The 12,350-nt window shown below is 33.4% G+C and overlaps 1 protein-coding gene across 12 annotated transcripts in view; it reads left to right on the top strand.

Annotated features, from left to right (window-relative positions):
* Positions 1-12,350, top strand: part of LOC140641224 (palmitoyltransferase ZDHHC2-like) — a 464,956-nt gene that overhangs the window by 17,170 nt on the left and 435,436 nt on the right. For all 12 annotated transcript variants that reach the window (XR_012037750.1, XR_012037752.1, XR_012037751.1 and 9 more), the window contains exon 3: positions 9,210-9,334. The gene's annotated coding sequence lies outside the window, so the exon portion shown is untranslated. The remainder of the gene's footprint in view (positions 1-9,209; positions 9,335-12,350) is intronic.

Raw genomic sequence — 12,350 nt, 5'->3', positions numbered from 1 at the left:
TTCCTGTGGAGTGACTGACTCCATGATTATCTCAGACCTGTGTCTGTCACAAATTTTCCCCATGATCTTGCTTTTTGCTGTAGCCTGTTTTTCTAAAGCTTGGTCCTTTTTTCTAAACACGTCTCGTATCCATGCTTCTCCATCCCTGGTGCCACATTTCTAGCTTGGGCATTAATCATTTGTCACCTACTCTTGGAAGAATCCTCTTAGCTGGACTTTCCACTTATAGAGTGACTTCATCCAGTTCAGGCCATACTGTCCAGAGTAATCTTTGTGACAAGGTTATATATTCTTTAGTGGTTCCCCACTGCTTAACAAGATAGCCTTTAAACCCTTCCTGCATGGCATATAGCACCCTGCCTCTGTCTACAGCTTCAACTGTAGACAGAGAACTGTAGAACTGTCACCTTTGCACTTTATACACCTCAAACATTCAACTAGTTGTAATCCCTGAAGCATCCTTTTGTTACATACCTCTGAATATTTGCTCATGCTGTTCCCACTGCTTGGAAACCCCTTTCCTGACTATCTATGTGATAAGTATCTAATCTCTCTGAATGCTTTGACAAGATCTCTACCACTCTTTCTCCCCTTCCATCATTCAAAATTTTGTCACTCCATTCGGTCTGTGAGACCCATTACATTTTTGATTACTGTGTATTTTATTCCCCACCAGAAGATCTGGACTCTTATCCTCCTACAGCTTGTGTTTAACCTTCTCTGACTCAATTTTTTACCGCTATTCCCAGTTTCGTTCCCTAAATTCTGCTGGTGCCCTCTCTGGAACTTGTGATTTGTCCTTATCAAAAAAAATCCTTCAAATTTTAATTAAACATTTTCATTACCTTTGTACTGTAGCCAAGACTTGGTTCTACCCTTATTTCAATATTTTTCATGTAGCTTTTTCAAGTAGTGGCTAATTTCTCTCCTGTAGTCTTGTGCCCCTGAGCCTGAAATTGAAATAAATGCCCTTCTTGCTTATCTCTGTTGTGTCCAGAACATTGTCCCTCTCTCCTTCCTTGAAGCTTCTACCATCAGACCGTGTTACTCATTATTGGCCAGTTTCTCATTCCTTGAAGAGTTACATACTGGTTAACTATAATTTTCTCTGGTACAGCAAATTTAAAATTTTGATGATTTCAGTACCTAAATTGATTTAAGTAGATGAATTTTCCAGTTCTTTGCCCTGGTTTCTCAATTCCTTGATTTTCGTTGATTACCCCATTTCTCACCCTAAACAAGCCAACTTCTCTCATGTCTACTCTAAAGTAGCCATAATTAACAACTGCCCTCCATCCTCCATAACTATAGTTGTAAGCATCCTCCTTTCTTTTCCTTTCTAACACTTTATTATAAAAAAGTTTAAATGTATAAAAAGGTTGAAATAGTTTTACAGTAAATACTTATATACCCACTACTTAGATTTTATCATTAACTTTTTACTATATTCACTGTATAATACCCCTATTTATCTGTCTATTCATCCCCCTATCCATTATCAATTCATCTTATTTTAGGTATATTTTAATATAAGTTATAGATATCAGTGAACTTCCTCTTTAGTACCTTATTATGAGCACCAATAATTACAGTCTAACATTTGTTACAATAATAGTAATTCTTTTTGACACACATGAATAATTGCATCCTGCTTTACCACTGTACTGTGATCTCCTTTAGGGCATGTACAAGACCCATTTATATTTGTATCCCTGGTGGCTGGCACAGGAGCATTTTGTAGGTGGCAGATAAATACAAGTTGGGTTGAATGAATGAAGGTTTCTCCTCACAGCAGTACTAATCTAGTCATTAAGATAATAGAATAAATCCCTCTGGATCTCTCAAATCCAGAATTAAGTTACCTTAACAAATCAGGCAGGGAACACAATGCCAGGATGTCAGGACAAAGACTGAGTTTAAGACAAGTCAGGATTCCCTTGAAATGCTTTTCTTACATTTCATTATGTTCTAAAGAAATGACAAAATTGAAATTTGGTGCATGAGTAAAAAGCATAATACTTAATTGCTTTCTTCAGAAAGGCATGCTGTCATATTTATTTTCTATTATAGCTAAGTAGAGGCTAATATTTTTATTATTAGTTTAGTATTCCTAGAATAATTATGATTATAGTCTCACAATATAGAAATATTTCCAGTGTGTTATACCTTCAAGCTTATTTAAGCAAAACTATATGGTGTATAGCAGAAAGACATCATTAAGGAATAAAATGTTCATCTCAAATTTTGTTAGGTCACATGAATCAGTCATTTAATAAACTGGACACAATCTGACTTGTCTTTTAGACATTTGTGTTGATTTTCCATGGTTGCCTCTAGTAGAGGTTATACTGATGTCATCATGTTAATAAGAAAATAAGGATTGTGTAATATACCATTCTCCCAGCAATGTAATTGGATAATTTATCCCTCCTGCTATGAGAATCAGTCAGCCTATTTACTGAACAGATGCAAAGGAAGAGAAATGTATGAGATACTCTGACAGAATGACACCATCCACAATGCTAAACAAGAAGCATGTGTCGTAAATGTGAAACTTACATAATAGAATAACACCTTTTAAAACACAAGTGTGATCATAAAACCATCTGCTTCATAATCAGTTTTCAGAGTACATCTGGTAGTGCTATATTGGTTCAACAAATTGTTCCTAAATGCATTTTAAAAACATAAAAGGAATACAGATACTCTATAGGTTGAGAGACTAAATGTCCAGATGGCTTCCTTTAGTACCTTTCTAATTTCATCATTGTACTTCTTAATTAAGCTGTCTTAGTAAGCATGAACTATTACCATTAAAAACATATTGATTAAATGAGTGTTTGAAGGACTCAGGTAAGTGGTGATTTCAATTTAGTTGTGTAAGTTGGGTCTAATTTTATTTATATTTAATTATTCCTTCTTTATTAAAATAAAATACAACATCACAAGAGCTTTTATTTCAGTGGTAATATCATACATGTTGATATTGCCAGAGGAAATAGCAAAGCTTAAAATGGTGGGTTAATTGAGAGCACACAGTTGGTTCTGACTGAACATATTTAAAAAGGCAGTTAAAAACTGAGTCTAGACTCAGAAGAAGCCCTTTATTTTTGTTGTCATTGCTATCAGGTAATTTGTTATTACATCTTCTGTAACAGTCACATTTGAATTGGAAGTAATACATTTTTGGTTGATCAATATTTCACAGGCAAAGTTCTTTATGTTGGAGACCAACTACAAAGCATGTATGCACGTTAGAAGGTTCTTTTAAAAACCGCATGGACTCCTCTTTTCATAACCCTTGAATGTTTCCTTAGTCAGGATTTTAGGACTCACATTTGTATCTCTGTCTCCCCCTTGTCAGTATTGTCATTTTTGTTTCTTTCTTTTAAAGATTTTAGTTTCAGGGGCACCTAGGTGGCTCAGTTGGTTAAGTGTCTGACTCTTTTTTTAAAAAAAATTATTCATGAGAGACACAGAGAAGGAAGCAGTAACATAGGCAGAGGGAGAAGTAGGCTCCTGTAGAAAGCTTGATGTGGGACCTCAGTCCCAGGACCCAGAGATCATGACCTGAACCAAAGGCAGATGCTCAAGCACTGAGCCACCCCAGGTACACCAAGTGTCCGACTCTTGATTTCCGCTCAGGTCATGATCTCAGCATTGAGAGATTGAGCCACTCATTGGGCTTGTGCAGCAGGGGGTCTGCTTGAGATTCTCTCACTCCTTCTCTCTCTGCCCCTCTCCCCTGTGCACATGTGTGTGCATGCATGCTCACAGGCTCTCTCTCTGTCTAAAATAAATATATAAATCTTTAAAAATATATTTTTAAGACATCTCTACACCCAGTGTGGGGCTTGAACTCCCAACCCAGAGATCAAGAGCCATGTGCTCCACTGACTGAGCCAGCCAAGCACCCCTCTTTCCTGTCAATACTGTTATTTTCAGTACAATCCTAGTCCTTTGGCTGTTCTGGGGCAACAGAACAGAGTGTTTCCAATAGAATGTTTTAACAACTCTTAAAATCAGCATATTTAATATATTAAATGTGTAGGAAAGGCCAGAGCTCTTGATAGGTGTAAAATACTCTAATATTCTAGTAACTTTTAGAGAAATTTAGTGATATGCATTAAAAAGTGAACTGTTTATACCCTTTGATTTAGCAATCTTATTTTGAGAACTATGTACACAGATACATTTGCAATATACTCCTATCCATTGAGATTATTCATTGTACTCTCATTTGCAAATTGTGAAAAATTAGAAACAAAAAAATTGTTGCCTAACATGGGACAAATTAAACAAATTGTGTCCCATCTATGCCATTCTTTTTACCAAAAGGAATCTCAAACTTTTAAGTTTGCCTAAACTTACATGCCTAAAAACAGAAACACAAAACAAATACAAAAAACACTATTCAAGTGTGTATATATGCTTTTTAAAAGTCTAATTTTTTTTTTTTTTACTTTGGGATTACATCATGGAAGACCTCTTTCTATGTTACATAGTTCTGTCATACTTAAACGTTTTATAGCCAGCATGCATTAGTCTTTTAAACAGACGAATAGTAAAGATAATAAACCATTTCAGTGGTTGCAGTGGATTCTTGGGATTCTAATTCCTTTATCTACCTTACCCGTCTGCATGCAATAATGTTAACCCTTGCATTTCATACTAACTTCTGAAATATTTCCCGTCTTTTGCTATTTCAACCCTTTCCATAACTGTTACTTTTTCAATGTAAATGTAATAGTCTATATAATTGCACTATTTTTTAAGGATTATTATTCTTACTCTGACTTCCATTATACATTTCTTTCTGAAAATTTTTTTTGGTTCAGAATAATTTGTTTCCTGTTCAGAATAATTTGTTTCCTGTATAGAATCAACAGACATGATTTTGGCGGTCTTATTTTTAGGTACTTCTGCAACATAATTATTCTTGCACATCCTAGGCTTTTCTTATCCTAGAATTATTTTATCCTAGAATTATCTGCTATGAAAACTGGGGAATAAATATGTCATACAACTAAATGTCAGTAGATTGATGATATAGACTATCTCTGAGAAGACCATTTTTTAAAAAAGCTAGTATACTCTGAAAAACTTTGAAATAAAAAATGGTGCAGGATTTAAGTAGTATATATACTTTTAGACTTCTCTTAGTAAATTTTAATTGAGTTCACCATCACTTTCCACAGACACTAGAGACCTTGACATCAGTAGCTTTACAAATGAGCATTCTATAGTTCTTTAATAGCAAATGTAATTAGAATTAGAGCTTTTGAAAATTAGAGTGGATCTTGGTGATAGAAGAATACTGACTTTCACTTTCAGTTTTAGGTATTGTCTGAACTAATAGGTAAAGTAGTAAGTAAAAATATAATTTCGTAAGCTTTGAAAATAAACACTTGAAGTAGTAGTAATTATAAAACCAGCCCAAATTAGGTGATAGAGAAGAAAATGAGGAAGAAAAATAAGGAAGAAAAATGAGGAAAAAAATTTCCTATTTGTTCATAGTGAGTGGCAGCAGTCGTCAAAGGAAGTATGAGACTGAATATATTTTATAAAGTTGTGCTTGTATTGCTAAGTATTAACCAAAAGCAATGATTAAACTTAGAAATTATTGAAACCGAAAACCTAGTCACTTCCTATAGATTCCAAATTATGACAAAAACTTAAAACTGCTTGATTTCAAAGATAAAGCATCCCCAGAAAGAACTAAAGGATTACTCTAGCAAAATAAAAATGATGAGCTAATGGTGAAATTCAAAAATTAGCAGAGAGAAAATAAATTAGAAAACTTTGCTAAGTAGAAGAAGAGAATCTTTAAAATGTTTAAAAACAATTTGAAATGAAAATTCCAAACCTATCAACATGGGAGATTGAAGGACAGAAGCAAGTACAGAAAAAGAATAAGATAGATATAACATATTACTTTTCTGTTGAAGTGGAGACCATATTGATGAACTGTAGATGCCATTCAAAAAAAGTGCAAGTGATAGCAATTTCCTAATAACTAGAAGAAAGAAGTGTATATGTAAAAGCAATAGAAGAAAAAAAGACACAAGCCAAAGAAAAAAAGCACAAAAGAAGAAAAAACAAAAAGCATAGTAAAAATAAAAACACAAAATGATACAGTAAGAGATGAAAACAGATCAGTTACCACAATGAATGGAAATACGTTAAATGTACATTTAAAAAAAAACCTTGAATCAGTTAAAAAAAAACCTGTAAATCCAGATAAGACATTATGTATATGTTCATTACAGCACTGAATAAGCAGAGGAATGTGGAGGAGTGTTTCCTCATAATAATTCATCATGAAAAACAAAACATCTGACAGCACATTTATGCACCTGACAAATTTGCTTGACACTTATTAAACAATTTGAAAAATACAAAATTTCCAATCATGGTGGGGAATTTTAATATACTCAGAAAAGACAGCTTACAAGAGTAAAAATAAATTAAGATTATTGAACATTACAGCCTTAATAGGGTTGGTCTAATAGACTTGCATAAATTTCCTACTCCCAAAATATTGAATATACAATTTTTTCAAACAAATAATAATTTTGAAACTATATATGTTTAACCTTGGAATAAATCTTAACAAACAGCAAAATTGTTTTCCTGCAGAATACATTTCCTGATCCCAATATAATGTCATTAGATATCAATAATCAGGAAAGTACACAACCACAAAATAAAAACACAACTCTAGATGATGTTTGTGTTCAAGTGGAAATGCAGATGGCTATCATAAGGTGTTCGTAATTGAAAAAATATATGGATATCACAAATCCAAATTTGTGGTTGTGGGTAAAGCAGTACACTCAAAAATTTATGACTTAAATAGGTGATAAAACTAATGAAATATTGAAAGCAAATGAAATGAACTTTAAGAGACTAAACATGAACTATAATTCCATCCAATTCAGAAAAATTAATTATTGAAATAGAAAAGAAGGCAGAAATATTAAAAATAAAATATAAATAAACAAAAATCCCAGATTTTATCAGTGAATAATTAAAGAACCTTTGGTAAATATCATCAAGAAGGAAGCAAAAAGCACAAATAATTTCAATTTATTATTATTTGTAGTGCGATTAGGTAGTAGTACAAAGGTCATGACAGACTTTATGGAAAAAAATTAGAACGTCTAGAGGAAATAACAATTTTCTTTCTCTTTCTTTTCTTTTCTTTTTTCAGAGAGAGAGCAAGCACTCAGAAAGGGAGGAGCAGAGGGAGAGATAGAGAGAAGGAGAGAATCTTAAGTAGGCTCCACTGTGCACAGAGCCCGACACAGGGCTTGATCTCACAATCCTGAGATCATGACCTGAGCCAAAATGTCAATGTCTGAGTCAGACATTTAACCAACTGACCCCTTCAGGTGCCCCTAACATGACAATTTTCTAAAGGCATATAGAGAAACAAAATTAACCAAGAAAAAATTAAAATTAGTAGACAAATGAGTTATTATGTTTTGGTGAGTTCATCAAATTGGAAAAAATATGAGGCCAACATGCAAAAATGAATTGATTTCTTTACCTCAACAATAACCATTTAGAAGATGTTGAGTGGGAAAAGGAAATTGAACTATTAGTTCAACACTATAATATTTGTGCAAATGCTCTCTTCAATTAAAAGATAACTTTTTTTATAATGCTACATATGTATGTAGGTAAACATAATACACAAGAAGTTATGTGAATGGTTTCATGCCAAACTAATTGTAGTGTTTATTGTCACAGGAAAGAAGACTAGGATTGGGGGTGGTTGTCAAATTTTAAACATTATAGATAAGACTGTAAGTCACCTCATTGGTAAGATAAAAGCAGAGGTCTTATTTATAATTAAGTTTTTTTTTACAGCATTTATCTGTTTTACTTTCACACTTAAGTGTCGGGTTAAAATGAAAATATACAAAAAGCAAAGAGTTAGTAAAAAATTAATATTACCCTGTTGTGAGGATATTTTACTAAGGAGAATGTAATGAATTGCTGAGTTCTGCATTACATTTTGCCTGTGGCAGTGTGAGGCTTCTTATATTATAAATCAAGACTGTCCTAGGCAAACTGGGATGTATGCTCACCATAGTTATGTGATAATGCAGCTCCAAATGCCAGAATGTCATTCTAGTGGTAGGTCAGTAGCTATCTGATATTTTCCAGTCTAAACAAATACCTTTAAACTGCAGAACAATAGAATGGTTTTGGAGAAAGTCATAGTATAGGACCATGTGCTCTTCATTTTTATGACCAATCCCCTGTAGTAGTTTTCTCTTAAAAGTTAGTTTCAAGTTGAGAACTCTCAGCAAGTAGTGGGAAGAGTGTGCTTTTATTATGTGCTTGCCACTGATGTTAGAACCTTGGTTTACTTTTTATATAGTCTATTTGAATCATACCCAGAACAAGATGATCTTTATGAAGGAATCAAGGATCTGTATCTGTGACTTCATGCATGTCTGGACTCACCATTTGAGTTTTAAACTGTTCATTAAAAAGTATTAGTTTCCACTGTGTTTGTCACTCACTCTTAGAAATTTCAAAGGAGATATTGTCACTACATTCAACTAAAATTCTTTAAAAAGACTGATTTGAGGAGGCTTTGTTAAGAGGTGATTTCCCGGTGGTTAAGATTTTTGACATTTGCTTTTTCGAGGAAATCCAAAATGTAGAGCACAAAATGTAGGCACAGAGTGGGATTTCAAGAAAGAGGAGGTGGAAGAGAAGTTAATACAAATTTGGCACTTTTTAACAAGCACTCTGTTAGACACTATCCACATATATTTTATTTACCTGCTACAGCAGCTATATGAAATTAAATCTACTCAGTTCACAGTTTCCCAAGTACTGTTTTCTCATAATTTCCCAATATTGTTTATCTCATAATTCTAAATTCAATTCCTGTTTGGGACTTTGTGGTAGTACAAATGGCCTAAAATAGAGCAAAGGAACAAGAGAAAAGGCTGAACATCTTTAGTAAAATCAATTTTTGATGCCTTTATCATCAAGCTACAAGACCTTGAATTTTAGTCTAGAAATTTTGTAGTCACATCAGTAAAATATTCTATTGTTGTCAAAGTAATAACCAATTGGAGTCCATAAGGGAAAGGGAAAGAGCAGAAGGGAGAGTAAAAGGATCTCATTAAGGTACTAAAATGTCTAGTAGCAATATTTCTTTGACATTTCATATGTATCCTTAGGAACTCATCAAATATGTCCTGTGAAGCTATCTGGTTCAAGGACATCTCCCCACTTTTCCAGAAAACAAAGGACAGTGATAAATTGCAGAGGAAGAAGATAATTTGACAGTCTTTTTCTGCTAAAGGTTAGTTGTGAAAGATTAACTACATTCTTTATTTATTCATTATGTATATCTTTATCACTTTCAGAAACAGAAGGATGTTAACTTGATGAAGGATTAAGGAGTAGACAAATTAGAAAGAACATATTATTTCAGAATCCACAAGTTGTGTTAAATAAGTTTAATCACAGCAATAACAACCTTGTATTGTTAGTATTTCTATCTCCAGGAAGATTCATTGCTGCTGGGGTGTTCGACACCACCAATGTGCTATATATATATACTTTGGAATACTACGCAGAGGACAGAGGAGTGAATTTAGGTTGTATATCGGAGACTAAAAAACAATATTTATCAAACACCATCATTTCAAGTTCTAAGCTATAGTCACCTATGACTCTATTATATTTCATTGGTAAATCTATATGAAGCTAATACCTGATTGGTTGAAGGGAATAAGAGATACAAATAGCATAACAATAGATATGAAACCCAAGAGACCTTGTAAGGACCAGTAATCATGATAGTGCTAACAGTGTATTATAAACAATTGGATTTAGTCAGAAAGAAACAAAGAAAGAAACTGAGAAAGTGAGAAGGAAAGTAGGAAGGGATGGATGGAAGGTAGAAGGATGAATGGGAAAGGAGGGAGGGAGGAAGGAAGGAAGGAAGGAAACGAGAAAGGAAAAAGCAGACTGTAAGACCATGTGAGGGACACCTGGGTGGCTCAGTGATTGAGCATCTGCCTTTGGCTCAGGTCGTGATCCTGGGGTCCTGGGATCGAGTTCTGCATCAGGCTCCCAACAAGGAGCCTGCTTCTCCCTCTACCTATGTCTCTGCTTCACTCTCTTAAATAAAATCTTTTTTAAAAAAAGACCATGTGTGAAGGAGGAATAAATATTTATCAATGAGATATAACAGTGGTGAGAATGAGTACTTGATCCAAACCCTACTTTCATTAAGTGAAGGCAGATAGAGAATTATTGTCTCCTGTCTCTCCTACTTGCCCCTCCTGTCACAGTGGAGAGGGCTTTGAAATGGTGACTGCCATGTGTACATGTTGCACACCCTTAGCAGTTAGCCTTAGTGACTTTGCCAATTCCTTTGCTGTATTGAAGCTGTATACATTTGTATAGTCTTGATGGACATATAGTTGATGAATCTTACAAGCTGACTAGAGTGCCTGAGGCTCATCTCCCTAATTTGCCCCCCAGCTACTATCTGTGACGATTTTTATGGCAAAGCCTTTTAAAGTTTAGTTTGTTATTTTTGGGTGACTTCCATAAAGTAATTTTCAGCCAGCACTCATTACCAAGAGCTGTATTTCTCCTGTGAGCTGTATTACATATCATTCTGTAATTTTTCTGAGTTTTTTTAAAGGTTTATTTATGTAAATTATATGAATTTTAGGTGTGAAATCATATATGTCTTATTTGCTTTTGAATTACCATACTGTTGACCTTTGGTATTGAAGCACTCTTGTCCAGAATACTCTAATATTACTTACATTTAATTTGTATTTATAATTTGGCTTTTTCAAAAAAAGTAGTCACTCAAAGTGGAAACATGTCTAAAACAGAAACAAAAGACATATATCATATTTTGTTTAAAGAACTTTATTTTTAAGAATTAACTGTATTTAATTTCCCTTAGGAAATAAAAAAAAGCCATACATTCACACAATTTGAGAGTGAGCAAAATTCAAAACTACCTAATCTAACTTACACAAATTCTCCAGTGTTCTCCTTTGCACCTGTTAAATAGAACCTGCTTTTCCTCATTTTCTTGTTGTAATGTAGCATCAGAAATGGAATCTACTTTGCTCTTAGTTTTGCTTTATTTTGTATAGTTCCTAATACTTCTGGCTCAAATAAATTTCTAGAAAGGCTTTTAAGAAGCTCTTACAAATCTTTTCAGGATGTTGGTATTTATTGTCCTTACAGAGTAAAGCACATATCTGAGTGGGAGAAAAATCTATAAATATTATACATTATTTAAAATGCATCACGCTTTATTTCTTGGCTTGGTTTTAAAAGTTAATGCTTGTAATATCACATTGAATAAAACATTAGCTTTGAGATATGCCTGAAGATATTATCCACTAATATGGAACCAAATTATTCTCTTTTTTAACTTCAATAACAACTATGAATTAGTTATAGTAATTTAGGTTGTCCTAATTTTGATGCTTGTTTTGAGATTATAGCTAACTTTCAATTATTTTAAAATCATATTACTGTTTTTCAAACTTAAGTAATTCTTATAAAATTTTCATATGTTTTGCATTGTTCTTATATCATCCCACCTATTATTTACATATTTTCTGTTAAAATGATTCTTAAAAAGTAAAACTTTTACACTGTTTTACCTTGTCCTTAGAATAGTATCACAATTTTGATATATTAGTAATATGTTTTGCTATGATTTAATAGATGTTAATAATGTTTATAAGTTAATTATATTTATCTTAAAAATGTGTACTAACTGAACCATATCAAGTACTCAGTGTTAAGTGTCCCACATTTTGGGAGCAACTCCATTATATTATGCATTATGAAATCTATATGAAGCTAATACCTGATTGTCATATCTCTAACTTTTTTTTAAAGATTTTATGTATTTATTGGTCATATCTCTAACTTTTTTTTTTTTTTAAGATTTTATGTATTTATTCACAAGAGACACAGAGAGAGAGAGAGGCAGAGACACAGGCAGAGGGAGAAGCAGGCTTCATGCAGGGAGCCTGATGCAGGACTCAATCCTGGGACTCCAGGATCACGCACTGGGCGGAAGGAGGGGCTAAACCGCTGAGCCAGCCAGGGATCCCCATATCTCTAACTTCTGACAATAGCACCATATAGGTCTACTGTCTTGGTGTCTGGCAGTTGTAAGGGTATAAAACCTGGTAAAAGGATCAGTTGTTTGGAATCATGGGTTTCAGTGCATGGAAGTCTTAGACAAATATAGATGAACTACTTTAATTTATTTTTTAAAAAGTGATATTTTAGATTAAAATATAAATTAAGAAAATATGATCTGG

The sequence above is a fragment of the Canis lupus genome, chromosome 10, assembly GCF_048164855.1.
Source record: "Canis lupus baileyi chromosome 10, mCanLup2.hap1, whole genome shotgun sequence".
NCBI classification, from domain to species: Eukaryota; Metazoa; Chordata; class Mammalia; order Carnivora; family Canidae; genus Canis; species Canis lupus.
The sequence above is the reverse complement of the archived record's forward strand: the minus strand, read 5'-3'. Positions and strand labels throughout refer to the sequence as shown.